Source organism: Pristiophorus japonicus, unplaced genomic scaffold, assembly GCF_044704955.1.
Source record: "Pristiophorus japonicus isolate sPriJap1 unplaced genomic scaffold, sPriJap1.hap1 HAP1_SCAFFOLD_312, whole genome shotgun sequence".
Lineage (NCBI taxonomy): Eukaryota > Metazoa > Chordata > Chondrichthyes > Pristiophoridae > Pristiophorus > Pristiophorus japonicus.
Window position 1 is genome coordinate 168,935 of NW_027252911.1, and position 10,860 is coordinate 179,794.

Consider the following 10,860-nt stretch of genomic DNA (forward strand, 5'->3'; position numbering starts at 1 on the left):
TTTATGTAGCATCTTCCACATTCTAACCACTCTTTGCTAAATAAGTTGCTCTTGAATTGTCTACTGAATTTATCGGTGACCTCCCGTTCTGAACTCCTCCACAATAGCAAACATTTTCTCCACATCAACTCGATCAAATACCTTAATAATGTTAAAAATATATCTCACTTGTTTTTCGAGAAAGAAGCTCCCCACACTGTTCAGTTTTCCCCGAAATGTAAATTCTTTCAGTTCTGACCGAAATGTTTCCTTCTTTGCTGTGAGATTCTGTGATTCTACGATTTAATTTTCACATCGTCTGGGAGATCCAAGAGGGCAAGCATGCAGGCGGTCTCTGTGATAAATTGCACCGACCATTGAACTATTAAAGCAGCTCTACTGTGTAGCTGCGATGGCCGAGTGGTTAAGGCGTTGGACTCGAAATCCAAAGGGGGTTTCCCTGCACAGGTTCGAACCCAGCTCGCAGCGATTCTACAGGTGCTCTTTTTTATCGACGAAAGGGGATCTCATTGGAACTCCCTCCACTGCTCTTTATTACACTGATTGACGCTAAGCAGTTGTTCGAACTGGAAACATTAATAGTATATCGGTATTAATTGTTAGTTTGTTGGAAACTATCTGCAGAAATCAGTGAGCAATATACACAACATGAAAAAATGCCTTTTAATAAAGATAAGTGCATTGTTTGGGAGGAACTCACCTTTAGTTAATGAGTGCGAACGAGGTTTAGTTTTATAAAGATGAACAAGTTTTGCCAAAATGACCACGGCAGTGTTTGACGTTGCAATTTTCTGATAACATCAGTGTTTGCATCAAAGTAGATGCCTTATCCATTAAGCGACGTGGCCCCTGCAGTTTGCAGCAGACGAATGTACAGCAAAATTCTAAAGGGTTAAAGTGTAATAAAAAGTCAAGTATGAAATCTCGGTTCTGCAATGCAAGGAGTATTCGGAACCCAGGAGAGGGCTCTGAGCTAGTTAGAGTGGGTGAGAGCTCAGATCACAGGAACGCAAGAAAAAATGCAAAAGGCAGGAGGCAACAGAGCAGAGTAGCACTGGGGCAAGTGTAAACGACAAGGTGATAGGAAGGGACAATATGTATGAAAATAAAGGGGCTGCAGGAGAGGTCAAAACTAAAAATCATGGTTTAAAATCTAGTATTAAAACACTTTACCTAACCGCACGCAACATTCGAAATAAAGTAAATGAGTTGACGGCACAAATCATCATAAATGGGTATGATTTGATGACCATTACAGAAACGTTGCAGGTTGGCCAGGACAGGGAATTAAACATACAGCGGTATCTGACAATTCGGAAAGATAGACAAGAAGGGAAAGGAGGTGGAGTAGCTCTGTTAATAAAGGATGTTGTGAGAGATGATATTGGCTCTATGAACAAAATGTTGAATCATTGTGAGTGGAGATTCGAGTTGTCAGGGGAAAAAGTCACTGGTGGGCATAGTTTATAGGCTCCCAAATAATAGCTTCACGGTGGGGCGGGCAATAACCAAGGGAATAATGGAGGCATGTGAAAAAGAAACGGCAGTTATCATGGGGGATTTTAACCTACATATCGATTGGTCAAATCAAATCGCACTGGGTAGCCTTGAGGAGGAATTCACAGAATGCATACGGGATTGTTTCTTAGAACAGTATGTTACAGAACATACAAGGGAGCAAGCTATCTTAGATCTGGTCCTGTGTAATGAGACAGGAATAATTAACGATCTCCCAGTAAAAGCTCCTCTCGGAATGAGTGACCACAGTATGGTTGAATTTGCAATACAGATTGAGGGTGAGGAAGTAGTGTCTCAAACGAGCGTACTATGCTTAACCAAAGGTGACTATAGTGGGATGAGGGCAGAGTTGGCGGACGTAGACTGGAAACACAGACTAAACGGTGGCACAATTGAGGAATGGTGAAGGACCTTTATGGAGCTCTTTCATAGTGCTCAACAAAAATATATTCCAGTGAAAAAGAAGGGCAGTAAGAGAAGGGATAACCAGCCGTGGATAACCAAGGAAATAAAGGAGAGTATCAAAATGAAAACCAATGTGTATAAGGTGGCGAAGGTTCGTGGGAAACTAGCAGATTGGGAACATTTTAAACGACAGCAAAGAATGACGAAGAAAGCAATAAAGAAAGGAAAGATAGATTACGAAGGTAAACTTGCACAAAACATAAAAATAGTTTGTAAAAGCTTGTACCGATATATAAAACGGAAAAGAGTGACTAAAGTAAATGTTGGTCCCTGAGAAGATGAGAAGGGGGATTTAATAATGGGAAATGTGGAAATGGCTGAGACCTCAAACAATTATTTTGCTTCGGTCTTCACAGTGGAACACACAAAAACCATGCCAAAAACTGCCGATCACGGGAATGTGGGAAGGAAGGACCTTGAGATAATCACTGTCACTCGGGGGGTAGTGCTGGACAGACTAATCGGACTCAAGGTAGAAAAGTCCCCTGGTCCTGATGAAATGTATCCCAGGGTATTAAAAGAGATGGCGGACGTTCTAGCAGATGCATTCGTTATAAACTACCAAAATTCTCTGGACTCTGGGGAGGTACCAGCGAATTAAAAATCAATAAATGTAACGCCTCTTTTTACAAAAAGGGGGCAGATAAAAGGCAGGTAACTATAGACCGGTTAGTTTAACATCTATAGTGCGGAAAATGCTTGAAGCTATCATTAAGGAAGAATAGCGGGGCATTTAGATAGGAATAGTACAATCAAGCAGACGCAACATGGATTCAGGAAGGGGAAAGCATGTTTAAATAATTTACTGGAATTCCTTGAGGATATAACAAGCATGGTGGATAGAGGTGTACCGATGGATGTGGTGTATTTAGATTTCCAAAAGACTTTCGATACGATGCCACTAAAAAGGTTACTGCAGAAGATAAAGGTACGCAGAGTCATAGGAAATCTATTAGCATAGATAGCGAATTGGCTAGCTAACAGAAAGCAGAGAGTCGGGATAAATGGGTCCTTTTCAGGTTGGAAATCGGTGGTTAGTGGTGTGCCACAGGGCTCGGTGCTGGGAACACAACTGCTTACAATATGCATAGATGACCTGGAAGAGGGGACAGAGTGTAGTGTAACAAAATTTGCAGATGACACAAAGATTAGTGGGAAAGCGGATTGTGTAGAGGACACAGAGAGGCTGCAAAGAGATTTAGGGAGGTTAATTGAATGGGCTAAGATTTGGCAGATGGAATACAATGGCGGAAAATGTGAGGTCATCCACCTTGGGGAATAAAAACAATAAAAAGGAATATTATTTGAATGGGGAGAAATTACAACATGCTGAGATGCAGAGGGACCTGGGGGTCCTTGTGCATCAAACTTCATGGATCCCAAAATGTTAGTTTGCAGGTGCAGCAAGTAAGCAGGAAGGCGAATGGAATGTTGGATTTCATTGCGAGAGGGATGGAGTACAAAAGCAGGGAGGTCCTGCTGCAACTGTGTTGTTGAGGACGCACCTGGAGTATTGCGTGAAGTTTTGATCACCTTACTTTAGGAAGGATATACTAGCTTTGAAGGGGGTACAGAGACGATTCACTAGGCAGATTCCAGAGATGAGGGGGTTACCTTATTATGATAGATTGCGTAGACTGGGTCTTTACTCGTTGGATTTCTGAAGGATGAGGGGTGATCTGAAAGAAACATTTAAAATAATGAAAGGGATAGACAAGATAGAGGCAGAGAGGTTGTTTCCACTGGTCGGGGTGACTAGAACTAGCGGGCACAGCCTCAAAATACGAGGGAGCCAAATTTATACCGAGTTGAGAAGGAATTTATTTTCCCAGAGTGTTGCGAATCTGTCGAATTCTCTGCCCAAGGAAGCAGTTGAGGCTCGCTCATTGAATCTATTCAAATCACAGATAGATACATTTTTAACCAATAAGGGAATTAAGGGTTACGGGGAGCGGGAGGGTCAGTGGAGCTGAGTCCACGGCCAGATCAGCCATGATCTTGTTGAATGGCGGATCAGGCTCGAGGGGCTAGATGGCCTACTCCTGTTCCTCATTCTTATGTTCTTATAATGAGGGATTACGCAGTGGAATTGTATTTAGATCAGTTCCATACTTTGAACTGCAAACCAATCAGCGGCAGTGAGCCTTTCACTGATTGAAATACGAGAAGTACTAAATCCCCGGAGGATATGGAATTGTTCATTTAATGCTGGAAACACTCCGCGGGGCCACCAGCTCTCGGCAGAACTAATGTTTTGCAGCATTGCTTCAATGTATTACAGGTTTGGTGTGAGTTTCGTCCCTGAATGTTTAAGCTGCTCTAAAATACTTGCAGCCCAACTGCACCACCAAAATTAAAATAAATGGCCTGTAATGGGTTCGAACTCGCCAATTGGGCGTTAGTAACACCAAGCGCTAACCAAGTGAGGCAATCGGCCTTCATGCTATGTACTTTCTTATGGCACTTTTACATTAAAATGATAGCATTCCTATAGCGACTTTCACCTCAGCACTTCCCAAAGCAGTTCACAACAAATTAATTACTTTTAAAATGTGATCACTTTTTAGTGTAGGACATGCAAAAATGTACAGCATGGAAGGAGGCCATTTCAGCCAATAGTGCCCGAGGAGGCCGATCTCGAGCTTTCCAGCCTAATTCCCACTTCCCAGCTCTAAGTGCGTCCTATGGGTTACAGTAATTTAAGTGGCATCCAAGTATTTTTAAAATGTGTCAGGGTCTCTGCCGCATTGAGGCATTGAGTTCCCGACCACCATGACGCCCTGGGTAAAGACATTTATCCTCGCAGCTCATCTAACCCTCCCCCTAATTCATCATCATAGGCAGTCCCTCGGAATCGAGGAAGACTTGCTTCCACTCTTAGCATGTGTTCTTAGATGGCTGTACAGTTCAATACGGGAACCACAGTCTTTGTCACAGGTCAGACAGACCGTCGTTGAGGCAAAGGATGGGCAGGGAGCCTGGTTTGCCACAGCTCATTCCGATGCCTGCACCTGATTTCTGCATGTTCTCGGCGACGATACTCGAGGAGCTCAGCACACTCCCGCATGCACTTCCTCCACTTCGGGCGACCTATGGCCAAGGACTCCCAGGTCACAGTGGGGATGTCACACTTTATCAGGGAGGCTTTGAGGGTGTCTTTGTAACGTTTCCTTTGTCCACCTTTTGCTCATTTGCCGTGGACGAGTTCCGAGAAGAGCGCTTGCTCTGGCAGTCTAGTGTCTGGCATATGGCCTGCCCAGCGGAGCTGATCAAGTGTGGTAAGTGGTGCAATGCTGGGGATGATGTCTTGGACGAGGCCGCGAATGTTTGCGCGTCTGTCCTGCCAGGGGATTTGCAGGATCTTGACGAAACATCGCTGGTGGCATGTCTCCAGCGACTTGAGGTGTTTACTGTACATAGTCCACGTCCCTGAGCCATAAAGGAGGGCGGGTATTACTTCAGCCTTGTAGACCATGAGCTTGGTGAAAGTTCTGAGGGACTAATCTTCAAACACTCTTTTCCTCAGGCGGCCGAAAGCTGTACTGGCGTACTGCAGGCAGTGTTGGATCTCATCATCAAAGCCTGCTCTTGTTGATAGGAGGCGCCCGAGAGAGGGAAATTGGTCCACCCCGAAATTAGTTTAAATCTATTCCCCCTGGTTGTTGACCACTCTGCAAAGGGAAACAGGACCTTCCTACCAACACTATCTAGAGCCCTCATAAAGTTATGCACCTCAATATAGTCTCCCCTCAGCCTCCTCTGGTCCAAAGAAAACAGACTCAGCATTTCCAAACTTTACTCATCACCAAAATTCTCCAGTCCAGGCAACTTTTTTGCAAATCTCCTCAGTACCCTTTCCAGCGCAATCACAGCTATTTTTTGAAATGTGTTGACCAGAACGGCACACAGTACTCCGGCAGCGGCCTAACCAATGTTTTATACAGTCAAGTACAATGTCCTTGCTGTAACCAGCAGAGTTACGGACCGAGAGCTGGTAAGTGGCATTCGGTTGGATAACCTTTTGTTGGCTGGCGCAGATACGATGGTAAGTACTGCAGGGATTCCAATACGACCAAGTTGATCTCTTGGACTAATTTTGATCGCGTAGATGGAGAGGAATGTTAACAGATTTTTTCTGCACAATTGGCCTGGGTTTTTTTTCTGCTTTTTTGCTTCTCCCATGCGTTCGCATGGCTCGGGTTGGGGCGGTGTGTTTAATTTTTCGGTGCAAGGTGTGTAGAAGTTGTGTGGGGTGGACTTATTGGGCTGGGCGTTCTTTATCTTTCCGCCATTGTCATACTTCACAGGTTCATATATAGCCTTCAGGGTTGTTGATCAAAGGGCCCTGTGGCTCTTTGTCGGCTGGCATGTATACTATGGGCCGAATTGGCCACCTTCGGCGCTGTGGACTTCTAGATTTCTATTTACTTTCACAGCCCCAGACTATTCCTTCACAGACCCAGAAAGCTGCAACACATATTCAGACCGCTCTTTCACAGTCCCAGACTCTACCTTCACAGATTCACAATCTTCCGACACAGTCACACAATCTACCTTCACAGATCCAGACTTTTCCTGCACCGACCCAGACAGCAGCTAAACAGACCCATGCAGCTCCCGCACAGAGGGGTACTGATCCTACACCGATTCAGACATTACTGCACAGATCCATACACTCCAGTGCAGACAGGCAAAGCTCATACACAGCATCAAAATGCTTGTGCACTGACTCAGACAGTTCCTTTCAGAGACCCAGCATCACCTGCACAGGAGCAAACATGTCCTCATCAGCCGCAGACAATACCAATACATTTCCAGAGAGCTTCGACAGAGACACTGACATTTCCTTCGCGAAAGTAGGCAGCTCCTGTACAGAACCAGACAGGTGCTACACTGAAGCAGGGATTAACAGCACAGGCATAAACCTTCCTACACAAACCCATACAGCTCCGTTCAGAGACATTGGGACCTCCGAGACAGATTAAGTCCCTCCTACATAGACATAGACAGCTCTACCCTGGCCAAGGCATCACCAACACAGATCCAAGAACTCCTACACAGATATAAGCAGTTCTTGCACGGGCGCAGACTGTTCCGACAAAGGACCAGACTGCTCGTTCACCGAGCCAGACAGCTCGCTTCGGAGATGCAGACATCTCATTTAAAGATAAAGACAGCACCGGTACTGAATCAAAAAGCTCAATGCAGAACCACACTGACCCAGGGAGATCAACCATAGACAGATACACTCCATCACAAATGCAGACTCTCCGGCACAAAAAGAGACAACTCTTGCAGAGACCCAGTCAGCTCCAAACCTGACACATGGAGCTGCAACACAAAGCCCAACGCTCCTACACAAACCCGGACAACACTTAAACAGACACAGTCAGCTCAAATTCTGATACAGGCAGCTGCAACACAGACCCAGACAGCACCTAAAGAGACTCAGAAACTATTACACAGAAACAGAAGGCTCTTACAGTGACACAGACACTCCTACCTATACTCAGAGAGCTTGTCATTGAATCCAATGCATAATGCTGCAGATAACTGAATTAAATAGGCTTACAAAGGACAGCATAGCGTATACAGCCTTTCCCGAATATTCTGGAGTCTTTCTTGATTTAAATCTATCAGCATAGCCATCTATTCCTTTCTACTTCATATGCTTGTATAGCTTCTCCGTAAATGTATCTATAGTTTTCGCTTGAACCACTCCTACGCTTTTGAGTTCCACATTCTCATCACTCTTTCCAGAAAGAAGTTGCTTCTGAATTCTCTATTTGATTCCTGGATTTCTTGATGACTATCTTATATTGGTGGCCTCCAGTTATGCTCTTCCCCACATGTGAAAACATTCTCTCTGTAAACAATCCATCAAAATCTTTCATAATTTTAAATAAATCTATTAGGTCACCCCTATAGATCAATCTTCAAGAGAAAAGAGACCCAGCTTGTTCAGTATTTCCACTTATGAATAACCTCCCATTTCTGGTAGCATCCGTGTAAATCTTCTCTGCACCCTCCCAAATGCCTCTATATCATCTTTATAATAGGATGACCAGAACTGCATGCAGAACTCTAAGTGTGGTCTAACCGAGGTTCAATACAGGTTTAGCATAACCTTTCTATTTTGCAATTTTATACCACTAGAAATAACCTCCACTTCTTAGTTACCTTTATTTTGTCTTGCTAAACTCTGTGACAATTTTTGTGATTTGTGTAGTTGTACTCAGATATCCTATTGTTCCTCTACCCCACCGAGAGTCGTTTGTGCCAAGTAATTCGTGACCTCCATATTCTTCCTACCAAAATGTAATACCTCACATGTGTGTGTGTGGAACTTAATTGAAAATTATCTGCCCATTCTGCGTGTTATTAATGTTGTCCTTAACTTGTTGCAGCCCTCCTCAGTTTCAATTTCCTCCAATTTGGTATCATTGGCAAATTTGGAAATTCTGTTTTTAGTTCCAAATTCTAAATCGTTAATATAAATTGTGAACAATAGTGGTTCCAGCATTGATCCTTTTGGAACACCACTACCCATCTTCTGCCAATGTGAATATCTGCCTTTTACCCCCAATCTCTGATTTCAGTCTTGAAGCTAGCTCGCTATGCATTCTGCTGCTTATACCCTGACGTTGCTCAGCAGGTTATTATTGGGTATCATAGCGAGGGTCTTTTGAAAATCTAGATACCTTATACTTATTGCATGATCAATGTATACCCTCTCTATAACCTCTTCAAACATTATGAGTTTGGTCCAGCAGTACTTTCCCTATTGAAATCCATGCTGATTATTCATTTTTATACTTTTGGTTTCGAGATGTTCTTCTATTTTCTCCATTAGTAAGGGTTACATTATTTTCCTATATAAGTAACAATCATACCCCTTGACCAACGAGCTGATTAGCTGAGACAAGCAGGGAGTACAGCATTTAATTCCCGCCGAAAGCAATTCAGCCATTTCCGCTTTCTATTGTGTAATACAGCGACATCAAGTTGTTGTACTGTCAGTCTCGGATCAGGCTTTATCTGTTTAAAAGGCTTGCGCTCTCAGTGCTGCTTCATTCAGTGTGTGTTTAAAAAAATGCGACGTGCTAGCTGCCGTGGCTGGGTGGTTAAATTGTTGGATTAGGAATGTAATCCAATTGCTTCTGAGTAAGTCCGAGCCCTGTTCACAATGAATCAGTAGCTGTAGGCATTCGCACGTAATCCGCTCTGTTTGGAGGTCGTTTGAGGTGTAATTGTTTTGAATAATTTTGCAGCAACTTTTCGGCCACCTGTTCCGTCTCGCTCACCCAATCATCCACTCGCGCGAGTCCAGAGGATTGGGACATTTCTATAATCCAGCAAAGAATTACTAAAAATATGGTTAAAAGAGGGTAGATTATGAATGTTAACTTGAACGAAATATAAAAACAGATAGTAAGAGTTTCTATCGGTATGTAAAAAGGAAAAGAGTGGCTAAAGTAAATGTTAGTCTCGTGGAGGATGAGACTGGGGCATTAATAATCGAGAACAGGGAAATGGCAGAGACTTTGAACAAATATTTTGTTTCAGTTCTCACGGTAGAAGTCAGTAAAAACATTCAAATAGTGGATAATCCAAGGGCTATATGGAGGGAGGAACTTAATACTATCATTATCACTAATGAAGCAGTATGAGGTAAAATAATGGGACTAAAGGCGGACAAGTCCCTGGACCTGATGGCTTATATACTATGGATGCATTGGTTGTATCCACAGGATATAAGCCATCAGGTCCAGGGGTCCTATGGAGGAGTTGCTTCCACTCCCAAAGTGAATTCTTTGATGGCTGAGCAGTCCGATACGAGAGCCACAGACCCTTTCACAGGTGGGACAAACATTCGTCAGGGGAGGGGGTCGGTGGGGCTGGTTTGCCGCACGCTCCTTCTGCTGCGTGCGCCTGGGCTCTTCATGCTCCTTGCATCGAGCCTCAAAGAGCTCAACGCCCTCCCGGATGGATTTTCTCCACCTCGGGCTATCTGCGGCCAGGGTCTCACAGGTGTCAGTGGTGATGTCGCACTTTCCCAGCGAGGCTTTCAGGGTGTCCTTATAACGTTTACGCTGTCCTCCTTTGGCTCGTTTACCATGAAGGAATTCCGCATAAAGCATTGCTTATGGAGTCTCACATCTGGCATGCGTGCTATGTTGCCTGCCCAGCGAAGCTGATCGAGTGTGGTCAGTGCTTCAGTACTGGGGATGTTACCCTGGTCGAGGACACTGATGTTGATGCGTCTGTCCTGCCAGGAGATTTGCAGGATCTTGCGGAGACATCGTTGGTGATATATCTCCAGCGACCTGAGGTGCCTTCTGCACATCGTCCATGCCTCAGACCCATACAGGAGGGCGGGTACTATTACAGCCCTGTAGACCATGAGTTAGGTGGTAGATTTCAGGGCCTGGTCTTCAAACAGTCTTTTCCGCAGGCGGCTGAAGGCTGCACTGGAGCACTGGAGGAGATGCTGAATCTCCACATCAATGTCTGCCTTTGTTGATAAGAGGCACCCCCTCATTTCCAATGGAATTCTTCCAGTCACACAGCCTTCGTTCAATCAAAAAATATCTAGATTATGAATCAATTATTTATTTATTTAAAACAAATCAAATTCAATTTTTTTTAAATAAAAATTAAATGTATTTATTTTCTTAAGTTGTTTAATATATATATATATTTGTAAATTGGCTTTCAGTGGGCTGGTTTTACGTACCTCCCTCTTTCCTGCCTGTCTATCACCTGTGGCTTCAATAACCGTCTCTGCCCCGCGTGGTCCTGAGCCCCACTGCACAATTGCCTTCAGTGATGATAGAAATCTCACTTTATTCATTTAAAAGGGAACTGCGGTCAGTC

General features: G+C 44.0%; 1 non-coding gene across 1 annotated transcript; it reads left to right on the plus strand.

Annotated features, from left to right (window-relative positions):
- Window positions 1–385: 385 nt before the first annotated feature.
- trnas-cga (transfer RNA serine (anticodon CGA)) lies at window positions 386–468 on the plus strand. Its single transcript has one exon. It is a non-coding gene; the product is annotated as a tRNA-Ser (tRNA).
- The last annotated feature ends 10,392 nt before the right edge of the window (window positions 469–10,860 follow it).